At 36.7% G+C, this 18,273-nt stretch overlaps 1 long non-coding RNA gene across 1 annotated transcript in view; it reads right to left on the bottom strand.

The window, feature by feature from the left end:
* The window catches only part of LOC123525236 (uncharacterized), a 42,455-nt gene that overhangs the window by 602 nt on the left and 23,580 nt on the right, over positions 1-18,273 (bottom strand). The gene's annotated exons all lie outside the window — the stretch shown is intronic.

Below are 18,273 nucleotides of genomic sequence, written 5' to 3'. Positions count from 1 at the left end.
GCTGATAAGTTTAAACTAGTAACAAGAGGACCGCAATACGGAGCAATATACGCCCGAAGGTATAACCTTTGACCCTAAGTGTGACCTCGACCTTGAAGTGAGCCATCTGAAAAATGCGCTCTGCACGTCGTCTCGATGTGGTGAACATTTGACATTTGTGCCATGTTTCTTTAAAATCCTTCAAGCAGTTCAAGAGTTACAGAGCGGACACGAAACAAAGTCATATGAACTTTGACCCCTAAGTGCGACATTGACCTTGAAGCAAGCCATCCGAAATATGCATGTCGTCTCGATGGGGTGAACATTTGTGTGAAGTTTCTTCGAAATCCTTCAAGGGGTTCAATAGTTACAGAACGGACATGAAATTGCTAACGGACGGACAGACAGACGGACACCAGCGTCATAACATAATACGTCCCTTCAGGCGTATAAGAAGCATACTTTTATCTACCATCTACATTAGATACTACAATCATTCTATCCTAGAGATTTCGCAAAATTACTTTTGATAACAATTTTACGATTGAAAATGAAGTTATTTAGGCAATTATTCGCCTATTTTTTTCAGTTTTTCATCCATCAAAGAATACGAGGTGTCTAAATAAGTGGGACAAAATGGCGCTTGATCACTCACCCAGTTAGATAATAGTTTTATAGAGAATTAACCTACAGACAGTTCTGCTATAAAACTTTGAAAACTGACTTACAGATTCATAGATGATTTTCGAAGCTTTCCATATAACTTTATTTGGACAACTAGCCCATGCCCTAAAAAGCCATGATTTGACAATAAATTAAGATGGATAGAGGGTCCCCTGGGGATCAAAATCTTTACGAAATCAAACAAATGCTTAAAGAAAGGAAATTGAAGATTTTCTGTTTTTTAGCTCTGGTGGCCAAGTCTTTTTGCATTAGGAATTATTTTAACTCAACAGATGGTCACCTACGATTTTTTCTGTGTAGTATTTTAAATTCGGGTAAGCGCGTGTAGATGTTGTTTCCTACGTTTTTGTCTGGCGGTCAATTGGTTTGATGAATCAGAATAATTTGAACAAACTTGCTCAAGAAACATTTGTTGGAAATTGTTAAAATCCATGCCATACGTTTCTGATAATGATTTTTTCAATTTTTCACTTTATGCATAATGGGAAGTGACCACGCATTCTGGTGGTCCTTTTTGTCGAAACAGAATAGTCAAAACTGATAAGAAACTTTTGTGTGAATCAATTTCGAAATAGGGCAAACAGTGTCTGACACCAACCTCAAAGTTGTTAGCAGGAAACACTTTATCGGTTTATAAACAACACTGGCAAAATATGACAATGGCATGCAAAAGAAATTCGTGAACATCACATGCGCTAGACAAAAAAGGTGTTCTATATAGCCACAGACGACAATTTATTGAAGCTGACTGGCGAGTTTCGCTTTAATATGATACTTAGCATGCGCAAGTGCGTGAACGGGAGAGAAAGGATATGGTGACCAAGGTGAATAAACATCAGTGAAAAAATTACCACAATGATTTGTCAGAAATTAAAATTAACATCGAGTATGCAGACAAACATTTATAAAGCACTACAGTCAAGCCGAGCTATGTATAGGCTACCTAAAATCGGATATATTTATCGCCCACTTCTCCGAAAAGATTGAAAGAACATCAGTGTGAAATTATTTTGAATTTGGGCAAGCATTTTCAAATAAAAAGATTTTTAAAGCTTTCCCTATAGACGTATAGAAGACTAACCTTGTCCCACGGGGGCCATACTTTTATACGAAAGAGAAATGTCAAATTATGTTGTTATCGATCAAACAAACGGTTTCAGAGATTTTCAAAGTTTTCAGTATATAGCCATATTGAGAAGACTAACCCGCCCCCTGAAGGCCATGTTGATTTGAGGGAAATTGGTAGGTGGTCACACAAGGAACATTTCTGAGAAATTATTTCAAAACCGGGACAGGGCTTTATGATAAGGGATTTTTAAAGTTTTTACTTTATCATTTTAGATGAATTCTGAATGGATGATCTAGATTTTTAGGAATCAGAAAAGTACCACCCGAGGAACATAGCTGTGAAGTTCGGTTGAAATTGGCTTAGTGGTTTCGGAGGAGATGATCTTTAAAGAAATTGTGGAAGATAGACGACGGAAGGATGAAATACGGACATCGAAATATCCTAAAAGCTTACCATGGGCACTTCGTCCTCGGGCACTTCTTGCTAGGGTAAGCTAATAACGTTTTTAGAAAAAAAATAGTCAAAATAAATGGTGCAAGGGACACTTACTTATGAAGCTAAAATATTGAGAATGGCCATTTTTAAGCTGGAAATACAAGTCATTATAATTTGTGCATTGCTTTTTAACACGAATAATGGACTGCTGAAGGGGAACATCATTTGACCAGCACGCTCATTCATTAACACATCAGAAACACTGAATTCTATATCTCGCTCTGTACAACTACTTTAATATACATTAATGCTGGGCGTGTAGTGTTCATATCAACATTTAAAATCTGATTAGAAGTAATAACGGTCTTATCATCGTTCTTAGTTTAACGTTTGTGATATTTTGAAATTCAGTATATTAACAAGCAAATTCGTTCATTTCTGGTATGTACGTCATCAATGAATTATTTCCTGATTCATAGAAGTGAAGTATTTCGGTATCAAGGAGGTGCAGTTGTTGCACTGCGTAGTGGGTTTATATAATATTTTGGACAATGACATACTATTTATTATGTTCACTTTTATGTAGAAAAAGTTGAAAGAATGAAGCATGCTCTACTGCTTGACCTTCACGGGTCACCTTAACTTTGTTTCATGGGTTCTGTCCGTCTTCTTGTTGAGAACATTCAATTCTAATTTCGTAAGTGTTCTTCCGGTGGTTAACAGATACAAAGCGAAAAACGTTTGACCTTGAGTTGCGACCTTACCATTGGGCTGGCGCACTAGAGAAAGTGTTTTACAAGGCGTCTAAAATGCGTCTTGATAAGACGAACATTCCACAAAGTACTGGACAGAAATCCAAAGCTTAAGCGGAATGCAATAAAAACATGTTTTCTGCAAGAAGTTTTGATGAGCTGAATGTTCCATAAATACCCTGCAATAGGTTTTGGGAGAGAGGACATGAATCCAAGGGTCAAAGGTTAGAATTTCATTTGTGAAGTAACATAGCAGCCGTGACGTTATGACTATGTGTGAATATAGAAACTGCAATATGTAAAAATTAATCTATGACTTTTCAATATGATCTAAAATGTACATTAACACGCTTAACCAATATTAAGTAATATATACGTTTCCAGATTTTCCAAAAAGGTCAATTGAAGATATACAAAACTATGCAGAATGCAAATTATTGGCGAAATGGAATCGATCCGTATGCAAGTATTACAAAATCAGCGTTCAGACATTCGTTTTTTTTTTTACAAACGCCATTTGAATAAGGACTAACTTTGTCTTTCTGAGATCAGAAACACTGATAATCAAACTGCACGTTTTTCCAACTAAATGTGCGTCAAAATCAGAATATATGATCTGATTGTTTAAAATACAAAGCACTCCAAATGTAAGAACTACTCTTTTAAAAGTGCATGCCTTCGCATAAAATTTAACCTTTGAAGCAATATTTGTATTTACAACAGATGTTACATATCAAGCTGTTTTTTTGAAATTGGTATGCATCGTGTTAGATTGCAATCCGCATACTTTTCCACTCGAGATAAACGTTCATTTGAAGAGTGGCAATGATATTTGCAATATTCATGAACATTGTTTTTGCAATGATATTGGTTATACAAGTGTTTTTATTCTTAATTAAGTGTCTATGGAACAACAATGAACGTGTGAACTGCACAAAGCAGACAATTAACTTGTTATAATTTGATGGCTACGACGGCCAAGGCTCTGAGCTAATACGGCGGCGCAGTTCGTATCATTTTGGTTAACGTCACACTACTGACATGTCTGAGAAAGTGAATACTTATCAGCGTTACTTTACTGAAGCTAACCAACAAGGGTGCTAGGATTGTAACCACTTACCACAGATATTTTTCAAATATTAAAGGGTATAAATCTTCAAACAAGAAGGCCTTGATGTCCCTATATCGCTAATCAGAGCTGATTTGACCTGCTGACCTAGTTTTTGACCCCACATGACCCAGTTTCAAACTTGACCTAGAGATCATAAAGACAAATATTCTGACCAAGTTTCGTGAAGATAGGGTCACAACTGTGGCCTCTAGTGTTAACAAGTTTTTCCTTTGATCTGACCGGGTGACCTAGTCTTTGACCCCACATGACCCAGATTCGATATTGACCGATAAATTATCAAGACAAACATTATGATCAATCCTCATGAGTTTCAAACTTAAATTATGGTCTCTAGAATGTTAACAAGATTTTCCTTTGATGTGGCCTAGTGACCTAGTTTTTAACCCCACATGAACAAGTACAAAGCTGACCTAGAAATTATCAAGACAAACATTTTGATCAAGTTTCATAAAGATTGAGTCACAAATGTTGCCTCTGTGTTCACAAGCTTTTCCTTTGATTTGACCAGGTGACCTAGTTTTTGATCCCACATGACTCAGATTCGATTTTCACCTAGAAGTCAACAAGACAAATATTCGGGCCAAGTTTCATAAAGACTGACTCACAACTGTGGCCTCTAGTGTGTTCACAAATTTTTCCTTTGATCTGGCCTGCTGACCTATTTTTTGATCCCACATGACCCAGATTCGAACTTGACCTAGAGATCATCAAGAGAAACATTCTGACCAAGTTTCATTAATATTGGGTCACAACTGTATCCTCTAGAGTGTTCACAAGCTTTTCCTTTGATTTGACCGGTTGACTTAGTTTTTGACCCCACATGACCCAGATTCGAACTTGAGCTATAGATCATCAAGGCAAACATTCTCACTAATTCTCTTGAGTTTCAAACTTAAATTGTGATCTCTAGAGCGTTAACAAGATTTTCCTTTGATCTGGCCTAGTGACCTAGTTTTTGATCCCACATGACCCAGATTCGATTTGACCTAGAGATCATAACGACAAACATTCTAACCAAGTTTCATAAAGATTGAGTCAAAACTGTGTTCACAAGCTTTTCCTTGGATCTGGCCTACTGACCTAGTTTTTGACCCCACATATCCCAGTTTCGAACTTGACCTAGAGATCATCAAGACAAACATTCTGACCAAGTTTCATAAATATCGGGTCACAACTGTGGCCTCTCCGGTGTTCACAAGCTTTTCCTTTTATCTGGCCTACTGACCTAATTTTGACCAAACATGACTCAGATTCAAGCTTGACCTAGAGATCAAGACAAAAACATTCTGACCAGGTTTCATAAAGATTGAGTCACCTTTTCCTTTGACCTGGCCTACTGACTTAAGTTTTAGACCCCACATGACCCAGTTTCGAACAAGTGTCATAAAGACTGGGCCATAACTGTGGCCTCTAGAGTGTTCACAAGATTTGACCGGGTGACCTAGTGTTTGACCCCACATGACCCAGACTATAGATCATCAAGACGAACATCCGGACTAATTCTCATGAGTTTCAAACTGAAATTGTGGTCTCTAGAATGTTTACAAGATTTTCCATTGATCTGGCCTAGTGACCTAGTTTTTGACCCCACTTGACCCAGTTTCGAACTTGATCTAGAGATCATCAAGACAAACATTCTGACCAAGTTTCACAAATATTGGGTCACAACTGTAGCCTCAAGGCAAATGTTGACGGACGACGCACGTCGCACGCTAGACAATGACCGGTTACATTAGCTCACCTTAAACACTTCGTGCTCTGGTGAGCTAAAAAAAACACCCACTAAAAGACAATGCAGAGTTGTCATGTTTTCAAACAAATATAAAATAAAATTGTGCACACAATTTTCTGCAGATACTGCTCATCGGTGGTAAACATAAATCAAGCTATATCAATGCATTACTGTCCAATGTTTTTGCTTTTGAGAAAGAAAACAGACATGTCTGGCGACGTGATTCATTACTTACGAGCATGTCCGCCACTGTCACAGTTTTTGTAAACATACGAATTATTTATTGCACGTAATGGAATTCACTGTTCGAGGCCAGGTCAATATAGCAGAAACGTCAAAACGAATTAAAGACGGAAATTTCTTCATTATATTGAGCTAAATATCTCAGCACTAGACTATTTGGAAAGCATTAATATTTGATATTGACCCTGTAATTGCTTTCTAGTTGATTCAGCTATTGTGATGATAGATAAGGTTACAGAACCTACCTGAACCTAAATCAGTCAAAGGTTGGAAATGCTCCAACAGGATAAGGTTTTTCAAGTAGGACAATTACGTTAATTGATCTCGTCACAGCGAAACGAGTCTAATAACAGGTATTGCTTTCTTTTACAGCCACTTGCAAAACGTATTAACATCTGCCTGATCAATGTATTATACTGATTAAAATTGAGTTGTACAAGGTTTTCTTAAAGATATCTCCGCACAATGTTGGTAACAGAATGAAGCAACTGCTTTAATTAAGTAACCCATGGTGTTTTAACATTTGCAAAATGATTTTCCTACTGTGGGTTAAGTTAAGGTTTAAGACCCATAATTGAGTAATTCCTTTTTGAAGAGTATTCAGTTCCTACCATAAACCTACTTTGACTGAAATTTTTCATGGGGCGTAGGTTCAAGCTCCACTGGGACCAAATTTTTTCCTTTTTTTCTAGTAAGTTTTGTCTTTTTTCAAGACTTATTATTGATTTATTGTATAACAAGCGGGCCATGAAGGCCCTGTATCGCTCACCTGACCTATTGACCTGAAGATCATCAAGATAGTTTCATTAAGATATGGTCATAAATGCGGCCTCTAAAGTGTTAACTAGCTTTTCCTCTGATTTGACCCAGTGACCTAGTTTTTGACCCCACATGATCCAGATTCAAACTTGACCTAAAGATCATCAAGATTAACAATCTGACTAAGTTTCATGAAGATACAGTCATAAATGTGGCCTGTAGAGTGTTAACAAGCTTTTCCTTTGATTTGACCCGGTGACCTAGTTTTTGACCCCACCTGACCCAGATTTAATCTTGACCTACAGATCATCAAGATTAACATTCTGACAAAGTTTCATTAAGATATGGTCATAAATGTGGCCTCTAGTGTTAACTAGCTTTTCCTTCGATTTGACCTTGTGACCTAGTTTTTGACCCTACATGACCTAGATTCAAACTGGACTTTGAGATCATCATGAGTAACATTCTGACCAAGATTCATGAAGATACAATCAAAAATGTGGTCTACAGTGTTAACAAGCTTTTCCTTTGATTTGACCTGATGACCTAGATTTTGAACCCAGGTGACCCAATATCGAACTCATCCCAGATTTTATTGAGGGTAACATTCTGACCAAGTTTCATTAAGATTGGGCCAAAATTGTGACCTCTAAAGTGTTAAGAAGCTTTTCCTTTGGTTTGACCTGGTGACCTAGTTTTTTACCCCTGATGACCCAATATCGAACTTGTCCAAGATTTTATTGAAGGTAACATTCTGACCAAGTTTCATTAAGATTCAGCCAAAATTGTGACCACTAGAGTTGTTAACAAGCTTTTCCTTTGATTTGACCTGGTGGCCTAGTTTTTGACCCTAGATAACCCAATATAAAATTCGTCCAAGATGTTATTGAGGGTAACATTCTGACCAAGTTTCATTAAGATTGGGCCAAAATTGTGACCTCTAGAGTGTTAACAAGCTTTTCCTTTGATTTGACCTGGTGACCGAGTTTTTGATCCCAGATGACCCAATATCGAATTTGTCCAAGATTTTATTGAGGGTAACATTCTGACCAAGTTTCATTAAGTTTGGGCTAAAATTATGACCTCTAGAGTGTTAACGGTCAAATTGGTGACGACAACGGACGGACGATGGACACAGGGCGATCACAAAAGCTCACCTTGAGCACTTTGTGCTCAGGTGAGCTAAAAATGGAAATTTTTCACTTGATAAGCGATTTCTTGCTGTTCAAAGTAAATTTACCTGGGGCAGAGTTAGACATCTTTAAATACTGAGTTACATGTGGTAAAAGTTCTCTATTTTGCCTTTCCTCTTTAGATTACATATTACGGAAGAAATGTAGGTAGGTTTTACTTCTGCCCCAAGGTTATTTTTGAATGAAGTGAGCAAAATCTAAAACAGTCACAAAGGACTCGACTGTAATTTTTCAATATTGGAGTTAGAATTCTGTCTCATTAAATCCGTTTACTTGAGGCACCCTAGAAAAACAAGAGCTGTCAGTGGACAGCATGCTCGGCTATTCTCAGTGCTTGATAGTATAAGCAATGAGTAAAATTTTAACATTACAATAAGCATATTCTAAGTCGAAAAGGGGCCATAATTCAGTCAAAATGCTTGATAGAGTTGCCTCCTCCTTTTTACAGACTGTGGTCATGATGGTAAACAAGTATGCAAATTATAAAAGCAATAACTCAATGGACTTTGAAAATATTTGGGGTGGTATGCAAACTTTAACATTTATTCTAAGTCAAAAAGGGGCCATAATTCAGTCAAAATGCCTGATAGAGTTGCCTTCTCCTTTTTGCAGACTGGGGTCATGATGGTAAACAAGTATGCAAAATAAGAAAGCAATATCTCAATGGACTTTGAAAATATTTGGGGTGGTATGCAAACTTTAACATTTATTCTATGTCGAAAAGGGGCCATAATTCTGTCAAAATGCTTGATAGAGTTGCCTCCTCCTTTTTACAGACTGGGGTCATGATGGTAAACAAGTAGGCAAAATATCAAAGCAATATCTGAATAGACTTTGAAAATATTTGGGGTGGTACGCAAACTTTAACATTTGTGTGACGCTCACGCTCATGCCGACGCCGGGGCGAGTAGGATAGCTCCCCTATTCTTCGAATAGTCGAGCTAAAAATGATATTGACAGTTTTATTTTGTGTTTTATAATTGTTTACCAATAGTTTGATGTTTCTTTTATCAAAATTAATGACATAATGAATTCTCTGCAAACATTTTGAACAGTGGCCACCACTTTGAAATTTGTCTGTACTTGACCTCGAGGACTTACCATAAATTATACAAAATTTCTATAAAACGGCACAGTAAAAGTTGTTTAAAAATTGCAACACAGTCAACTTTAAGAATATACCAAGCAAATTCCATTTTTCAAACATTACTAATAGGGGTCCAATACCATAAGTCTGTCAAGCAAGTCAACAAAAAAGTAACCGTTTAACATGTGTCTGATTCTAACACCCTTTTTTTGATTACTAGAATGATATTTATTCATAGTAAAGTTATATAAGGCAGACAACAACGATCAATATACCAAAGATCATAGACTACATGTTTTACTGCCTTTACATGTTTTAACGCAACTGTAACTGTTGCATCTTGTAAGAATTTTGAAAGTAAACAAGACAGACCATATTTCCTAATTATATGGAGGTCTTGCCCTTTACGACTTTGAGAATAACAGAAGAAATAAGCAGTATTATCGCGTCTGAGATGCAGTAGGTTTCCACTCCGTCTAAACAACTGAGGTAGTTTAATTATATTATGGAAATTTGTTCCCTTAAATCTTCACAGGTTTGAATCTTTTTTTTACTTCATGTAGAAAGTAAATAAACCTTTACATTTTTGAAAGGTCTTTAAAAGCTCTAAAAAGTTCAAACAAAAGCAATCGTAATGCTTGAGAATATTTTGCGTAACCCATGATTAATTTTCAACCCAGCATTACAAATTTATAAGACCATTCAAACAAGAGCTGTCACTAATGGTGACAAATGCCCCCACAGCACCTTGACCTTTGACCTGGTGACCCCAAAGTCAGGAGGGGTGGTGTACTCAATAAGTACTATCAGCATATGAAGTTTGAAGGTCCTGGGAGAAGTGGTTCGCATGTAAAGTGGCTTCATGCAAAAAGTTAACATTTGGCCCCTGTGACCTTGACCTTTGACCCCAAAGTCAGTAGGGTTGGTGTACTCATAAAGTACTATCAGCATGTGAAGTTTGAAGGTCCTGGGTGAAGTGGTTCGCGAGTAAAGTGCCTTCATGCAAAAGCTAATGTTGGCCCGTGACCTTGACCTTTGACCTGGTGACCCCAAAGTCAGTAGGAGTGGTGTACTCGATAAGTACTATCAGCATGTGAAGTTTGAAGGTCCTGGGTGCAATGGTTCGCGAGTAAAGCGCCTTCATGCAAAACGTTAACGTTGGCCCCTGTGACCTTGACCTTTGACTTGTTGATCCCAAAGTCAGTAGGTATGGTATACTCAATAAGTACTATCAGCATGTGAAGTTTGAAGGTCCTGGGTACAGTGGTTCGCGAGTAAAGTGCCTTCATGCAAAAAGTTAACATTGTGACTAACAAACTAACTAACGAACAAACAGACGGACAGTTGAAAACTAATGTCTCCCTTCAGGGGCATAAAAATGATATGTTAAAAAAACAAGACAAAGCCTTTGGAAATTCTAAACCACCTTAAGATTTTTGACTGGCTTCTTAGCAGAATGGTTTTAAATAAAATTGTCAGCATAAAAATAGCACATTTACGCATCGACTAGTGTTGTTTTGAACAGAGTAGTATACGAACTTAGCTCAGTAGGTAGAGCGTCGGTCTACGGATCGCGGGGTCGTGAGTTCGATCCTCGGGCGGGGCGTATGTTCTCTGTGACTATTTGATAAACGACATTGTGTCTGAAATCATTAGTCCTCCACCTCTGATTCATGTGGGGAAGTTGGCAGTTACTTGCGGAGAACAGGTTTGTACTGGTACAGAATCCAGGAACACTGGTTAGGTTAACTGCCCGCCGTTACATGACTGAAATACTGTTGAAAAACGGCGTTAAACCCAAAACAAAAAAAAGTATACGAACTGCCTAATAGACATTTTAACCAACAATTTCATTGAACCTTGTACCATCCATGTTGTACATCATCTAAGGACAAACAACAGTTTATTCAGTCTGTACATGCACATCTATTGTTAGCATACTTCTGTTTTAACTCCAGTTTTACGATAATAGTGTTTAATTTATGAAAATATCTTACAGTAAAACTATGAAGTTTGGTATCATTGACAACAGTAACTGCTAGCACATGTGTGATACCTATGTGCATAGAAACAGACTTTCAAGCACTATTTGGCAAAAAAATTAGGACTTCCGGGCAAACTCATGCCTAAATATATACTGCTGTTTGTTGTTTATTTAAAGGTGTATGCTTGGAGGTTATAAATAATTTATGCTCGTTTGAGTGAAACGAATTAGAGCATAACTATGTTTCATGAAGCTGTTGCCTAGGAACTCATGGGAACCGATAGAAGCTTTCTCTGTAAAAGAATCTTAAAGAATATTTACTTCAATATGTTAATTGGTTCATTATGTGCATGGTTTTGTGCAGGTTTTTTTTTTAAGTTCAGACAGAAATTACAAAAAATTAGGGCTAATTTTTAAAAAAGGTTGTTGTTTTAGCAATCTGGCCCTTTCTGAGTGTTTTTTGTTGTTGGAATTTTAGGGAGGCCTAAAAATATTAGGATTTTTGGGGAATTTTAGGGCCACTTTAAGTACTGTAAGTAATTATTAACTACTGAATAATTTCTCTGTATTAAACTCGACAGCAGACATGCCATATCTGTTTGTTTTGTTTGGTTTAATGTCGCACCGACACAATTATAGGTCATATGGCGACTTTCCAGCCTTGATGGTGGAGGACCCCAGGTGCCCCTCCGTACAATATTTCATCACGGACGGGCACCTGGGTAGAACCACCAACCTTCCCTAAGCCAGCTGGATTGCTTCCTCACAAGAAGAATTCAATGCCCCCAAGTAAGGCTTGAACTCGCATCGATGTGGGGCAAGTGATCTGAAGTCAGAGACATTAACCACATGGCCACAGAGGGCCCCAACATACCATGTCAATTATCAATTAACGACTTCCAGCTAAGTGCATCTTGTCGTTACATGCAAACAGTACATTCAATGGCATTTGCAAATGGGTACCGCTGAGTGTGCACATCTGCCCAGAAAACAAAACTGTTGCCCACTTTAATGACCCTCAACACATCACAGGCTCTCTAGAAGAGTTACAAAGCTGACAAGTCCTTCACCAATCTAAACACCTCAATTTCACGCTTGACATAAGTTTTCTAAAACCCTGAGACTTGTCTTTTATTTGACCTTTCATTTTTATATATTGTAAAAGAAATTACGGTAATGCTATGGAACAATTTATTTATTTGGGTTCCACGGTGCACCAACACAGTATAGGTTATATGGCGCCAAACAGGACTACAAATTTTGGTTTCACATCTCATTTACATCGAAATAAAAACATGAGGTATGGAATCAAAATTAGCATACCTGCTAGAATCACAGAGTTACAGCAAAACCAAGTGTTAAGACCCTATTAGTCACTTCTTACGATCATGCAAGGGTAAGGCAGTGGTTCCAATTCTTTTCATACCAAGATCGTCCCAGAACCACATGGGGCTCTATGGAACAAGGTTTTGTTCCCTGTGGATCAAACTTGCTTCCCAAATCAGCTTGCTATACATGAAGTTTTGTCAGAATACATCATTCCAAACCTATGATTATTATTAGTCAGAACCTTGTTTTGCCACTGCAATGGCAATGATTGAAGACTCTTAATGGCTTCAAATCAAATACACTCCTTGCAAGAAATCTACAAAGTTTAATCGTAATATCTCATTCCTACTTAAAATTGTTGGCCAAAAACTGTTTATCATTTAGTAACAATGAACTTAACACCGTCTATCGACTATTTATTCCCAGCAATCATCTTCATGTAGTCTACCTTCATAAAATTTAGCTTAATGATACCAGTAAGTGTTCTATGTGACATTACTTAGGATTTATACAAACTGAACTTTTTTCACCACCTTATGTCTTTATTGATCCTTCATAATGTTGTTTCAATATCTAACAGTATCACAAGCATCGGTCACTATTATTTTAGCATGCCTGTGCAGAAAGCTTGCACCATTTATATAACTCCTAAGATAGCTTCCTTGCAAAAACCAGTACTGATCACATACTAATAATCTTTAAGACCCTAAAATGCAAGCCAAAACCCTCTCTAAACAGGTTGTTTCTTGAAAATTCTAGCAAAACTCTTTTAATTTCATACAGTTTATTTTTTAGAACAATTGTTATAACATAATTTACGAGTGTAACATACATTACAGCTAAACTTATGCTGCATTTACTTATGTCATAGCTAAAGGTATAATAATAACGCTAAGATGAAGTAACACATTTCAAATGGAAGACAATATCCATGCTCACAATACAAGAGCCAAATGTACATTGTTCATTTTTTTTAACACTAGCAACTTAGCAAAATATACCTCAATTTCCTGAATCTGTGAAGAATGTCAGATTATCCTTTTTGACAATCTGTATGTTGCTTTCAAATTCAATATCAAATTTTATTTTACTGTCATTTTGAAACTATGTCTGGTAGCAAAATAAGTCACTCATTACTTAGTTGAGTGAGCCAGGAACAGGTGACAATATTTGCTCTTCATAGATATCAAAGTAATACAGGATAATTGTTCAAAATTTAGGAAAAATATTGAGGGCCTTCAGAAATCTCTAAACAAATTTGGAAGTTATAGATCAATTTTATAGGAACAGGGTAACTGCCCAAAAACTTGAAACTTGTAATGCCATTTTGAATGAAGACTTTCTATCACTATCACAACAGTTACTGTTTCATTTTGGACATTATTTTGTGTCCATACCAAAAGGCTGTCATTTTACACCAATAAAACAGAGAAAATGTATTTGCTCAACTGGGATAACACAGTCTATATATATATATATATATATATATATATATATAGAAGAATAATTCTATAATAAAATACATGTAAATATGATTCTAAGCTTATGCAATAAAAGTGTAAGCACCAACAGTTTTGCTGAAATAAGAAATAAAAAGGAAATTGAAAATTTCTAACTGCAGTAAAATAGCCACTGATTTGAATTTCTATAAAGCACCAATGTTCTCTGTACAAGTACATCCGACAGAAGTCACCAAATTGAGGAACAAACATGATGCTTAAAATATTGTCACTGTCTAAAGCTGGCTTATTTCCTCAACAAGGTCCAATCAAAAAGAAAAATGACAAAAAATTACATGCACTTACTTTACAATCTATAGAGGAAATTTTTTAACTATTTGGTTAATATAAGCAATGGAAGATAATGAAAGCAAACAATACCTACTCAGGCATTAATTGAAGATACTAGGTCTATGTCACATTCTCACATGCAAGAAATGATTACTTTATGTACAACAATAGGTCACATTTAAAAGTACAAGTTGCGACATTTCACAGATTTAGAGAACATCAATGAAATGTTACCTTGAGACAAATGGAGCATCATAAATTCAACTGTGTTAGAGTTCTCAAAACTTTTAACAACAAGAGCTGTCACTAATGGTGACAAATGCCCCCGCAGCACCTTGACCTTTGACCTGGTGACCCCAAAGTCAGTAGGGGTGGTGTACTCAATAAGTACTATCAGCATGTGAAGTTTGAAGGTCCTGGGTGCAGTGGTTCGCATGTAAAGTGCCTTCATGCAAAAAGTTAACGTTTGCCCCTGTGACCTTGACCTTTGACCTCGTGACCCCAAAGTCAGGAGTGGTGGTATACTCAATAAGTACTATCAGCATGTGAAGTTTAAAAGGTTCTGGGTGCAGTGGTTCGCGAGTAAAGTGCCTTCATGCAAAAAGTTAACGTTGGCCCCTGTGACCTTGACCTTTGACCTGGTGACCCCAAAGTCAGTACGGGTGGTGCACTCAATAAGTACTATCAGCATGTGAAGTTTGAAGGTCCTGGGTGCAGTGGTTCGCGAGTAAAGTGCCTTCATGCAAAAAGTTAACGTTGTGACGAACGAACGAACTAACGAACGAACGGACGGACAGTTGAAAACTAATATGCCTCCCTTTTGGGGCATAAAAATTTGAACTTGGTACCAAGGTGTAAAATGAATGACATCTAATTCTTTAAAAAGCTTTTCTCACAGAAAAACAGTCAAAATAGTGAATAAAGCTTAAAGCTGCCAATAGAACTAGATGTTTAAAAAAAAATACTGATTTTGAAAACTTTAATATCTGGCATAACACTTTACTTGTGGCAAGGTTTCACAAAAATATAAATCATTAACATTTGGGAAATTTAAATACAAAAAAGGCACAAGGGAATGTCCTCAAAGAAAAATAGGTGCAAATGTGAGAACTATCTTGTAGTTACTTTTGTTTCTTTTTCAGTAAGTTTGTATCTACTTTCCATTTCAGCTATTTCATATTACCAGCACATCCAATGAAAAGGATAATGGCAAAAATCAGTGGAATGGCTCTTTGCATATTCTTAGCCCTGTTACATTGTTAACAATGCTTTCGAAGAAAAAACAAAAACTCACATGGGGTAACATTTCACAGACTAGAGCTATTAATTAAAAGAAAATTCAATACACAAAGTACATGCATACTACAACAAACCAAATAAACACAAAAATAAAATAATGTCTCAAGTTTGCCAAGTGTATTTTGTAAGTGAGATGATATAGATACTAAATAAATTGGCAGGTGGTGCTTATATTTTCAACTTTTGTCCAAATCTAGCTAAGTACTTCAATTTAACTAACTATAATTGTATAATATTGAAGACTATCAGTTCATCAATATTTCAATGTTTATTTTCCTGTTTCAGTGTCCTATCTTCATTAATATGGAAGACACCAGTATCCCAGTCTGTTGTATGTTCTTTTTTCTGTCAGATCTTTTCCTTTAAACATTTTCCTTTCCATATGCATAACAGGAAAATAGCACTTAATTATAATATAGACAGAGTTTAAATTAGTACATAATGTTTAAAGAATTTGGCAGGTTCTCTTATCCTTGAATGGATTTTCTCTGACGGGGTAGATAAGAGGGTCCTCTCCCTGGTGTGTATTGCAGTACTGTGTCAGTTCATGAATTGCCCTAGAAACCTTCATGCGATCCATGCGCAAATGACGTGCAAGAGCATCCCGTTCATTTTTCTTTTTTATGACCTGTTCAGATTTGTTCTGGTAAGGCATGCTGTATGGGTGAAGGTGCTACACAACACAACCTGGGGTACACGAAAGAAATAAAAATAGGAAACTAAAGAATACACATACAACAACACATTCAAATCATGCAAAATCAAAAATAACTGAAAATAATAAATGTACTACAACATAAAATCTAGAGAGAAATTCAGTCACATGTACTGGGAGAAAAGATTGTAATTTTACTCTCAGTATACATGTATTACGGCATCAATGAAAACTTATAAGAATATTTTTTATGTGCATGACAATGCTAGCAGAACAAGAACTGTCTGTAAGACAGCGTGCTCCACTATTCGGCAATTTGACAGTAAATGAATTTATGTCTCAATAAGAGACCTCTACTTTAAAAGGAAGATACACCAAGATATAACAAGAGCCATGTTAGACATGGCCAATCCCCCCGCCGGGCATATTATAATTGAAGGCTAAAGTTCCTGGCAAGTTAGTGTCTGAAAGTATTCATTTTGGGAGAAGCTTTGAAAAACCGTTTAGTTGTGGTCCACATCAGGGGTTTTAAAGATGTGGAAGAAAGAATTATTCAGTGGTGAGGTGGTTTACTGCTAAATTTTATTAATTTTCATGAACAGTATAGCTGTATGATGTTTTTCTATATGGCTACTGTAACAAGAGGACCATGATGGTCCTGAATCGCTCACCTCTTCCCACATGACCCAGTTTTGAGTATGACGTCGTTTTTTCTATTATTTGACATAGTGACCTAGTTTTTGAGCTCATGTGACCCAGTTTTGAACTTGACCTAGATATTATCAAGATAAAAATTCTGACCAATTTTCATGAAGATCCATTGAAAAATATGGTCTCTAGAGAGGTCACAAGGTTTTTCTATTATTTGACCTATTGACCTAGTTTTCGAAGGTATGTGACCCTGTTTTGAACTTTAACTAGATATCATCAAAGTGAACATTCTCACTAATTTTCATGAAGATCTCTTGAAAAATATGGCCTCTAGAGAGGTCACAAGGTTTTTCTATTTTTATACCTACTGGCCTAGTTTTTGACCGCACGTGACCCAGTTTCGAAAATGACCTAGATATCATCAAGGTGAACATTCAGATCAATTTTCATGAAGATCCATTGAAAAATATGGCCTTTAGAGAGGTCACAAGGTTTTTCTATAATTTTAGACCTACTGACCTAGTTTTTGGACGCAGTTGACCCAGTTTCAGACTTGACCTAGATATCATCAAGATGAACATTCAGACCAACTTTCATACAGATCCCATGAAAAATATGGCCTCTAGAGATGTCACAAGGTTTTATTATTATTTGACCTACTGACCTAGTTTTTAAAGGCACGTGACCCAGTTTCAAACTTGACCTAGATATCATCAAGATGAACATTCTGACCAATTTTTATGGAGATCCATTCACAAGTATGGCCTCTAGAGAGGTCACAAGGTTTTTCTATTTTTAGACCTACTGACCTAGTTTTTGACCGCACATGACCCTGTTTCGAACTTGACCTAGATATCATCAAGATGAACATTCAGACCAATTTTCATACAGATCCCATGAAAAATATGGCCTTTAGAGAGGTCACAAGGTTTTTCTATTATTTGACCTACTGACCTAGTTTTCGTCGGCACGTGACCCAGTTTCGAACTTACCCTAGATATCATCAAGATGAACACTCAGACCAACTTTCATACAGATCCCATGAAAAATATGGCCTCTAGAGAGGTCACAAGATTTTTCTATTATTTGACCTACTGACCTAGTTTTTGATGGCACGTGACCCATTTTCGAACTTGGCCTAGATATCATCAAGGTGAACATTCTGACCAATTTTCATGAAGATCTCATGAAATATATGGCCTCTAGAGTGGTCACAAGATTTTTCTATTTTTAGACCTACTGACCTAGTTTTTGACCCCACTTGACCCAGTTTCAAACTTGATCTAGATATCATAAAGATGTACATTTAGACCCATTTCATGAAGATATCATGAAAAATATGGTCTTTAGAGAGGTCACAAGGTTTTTCTATTATTTGACCTACTGGCCTAGTTTTTGACGGCACGTGACCCAGTTTCAAACCTGACCTAGACACCATCAAGGTGAACGTTCTGACCAATTTTCATGAAGATCTCATGAAATATAAAGCCTTTAGAGAGG

The sequence above is a fragment of the Mercenaria mercenaria genome, chromosome 3 (assembly GCF_021730395.1).
Source record: "Mercenaria mercenaria strain notata chromosome 3, MADL_Memer_1, whole genome shotgun sequence".
Taxonomy (NCBI): Eukaryota; Metazoa; Mollusca; class Bivalvia; order Venerida; family Veneridae; genus Mercenaria; species Mercenaria mercenaria.
The sequence above is the reverse complement of the archived record's forward strand: the minus strand, read 5'-3'. Positions and strand labels throughout refer to the sequence as shown.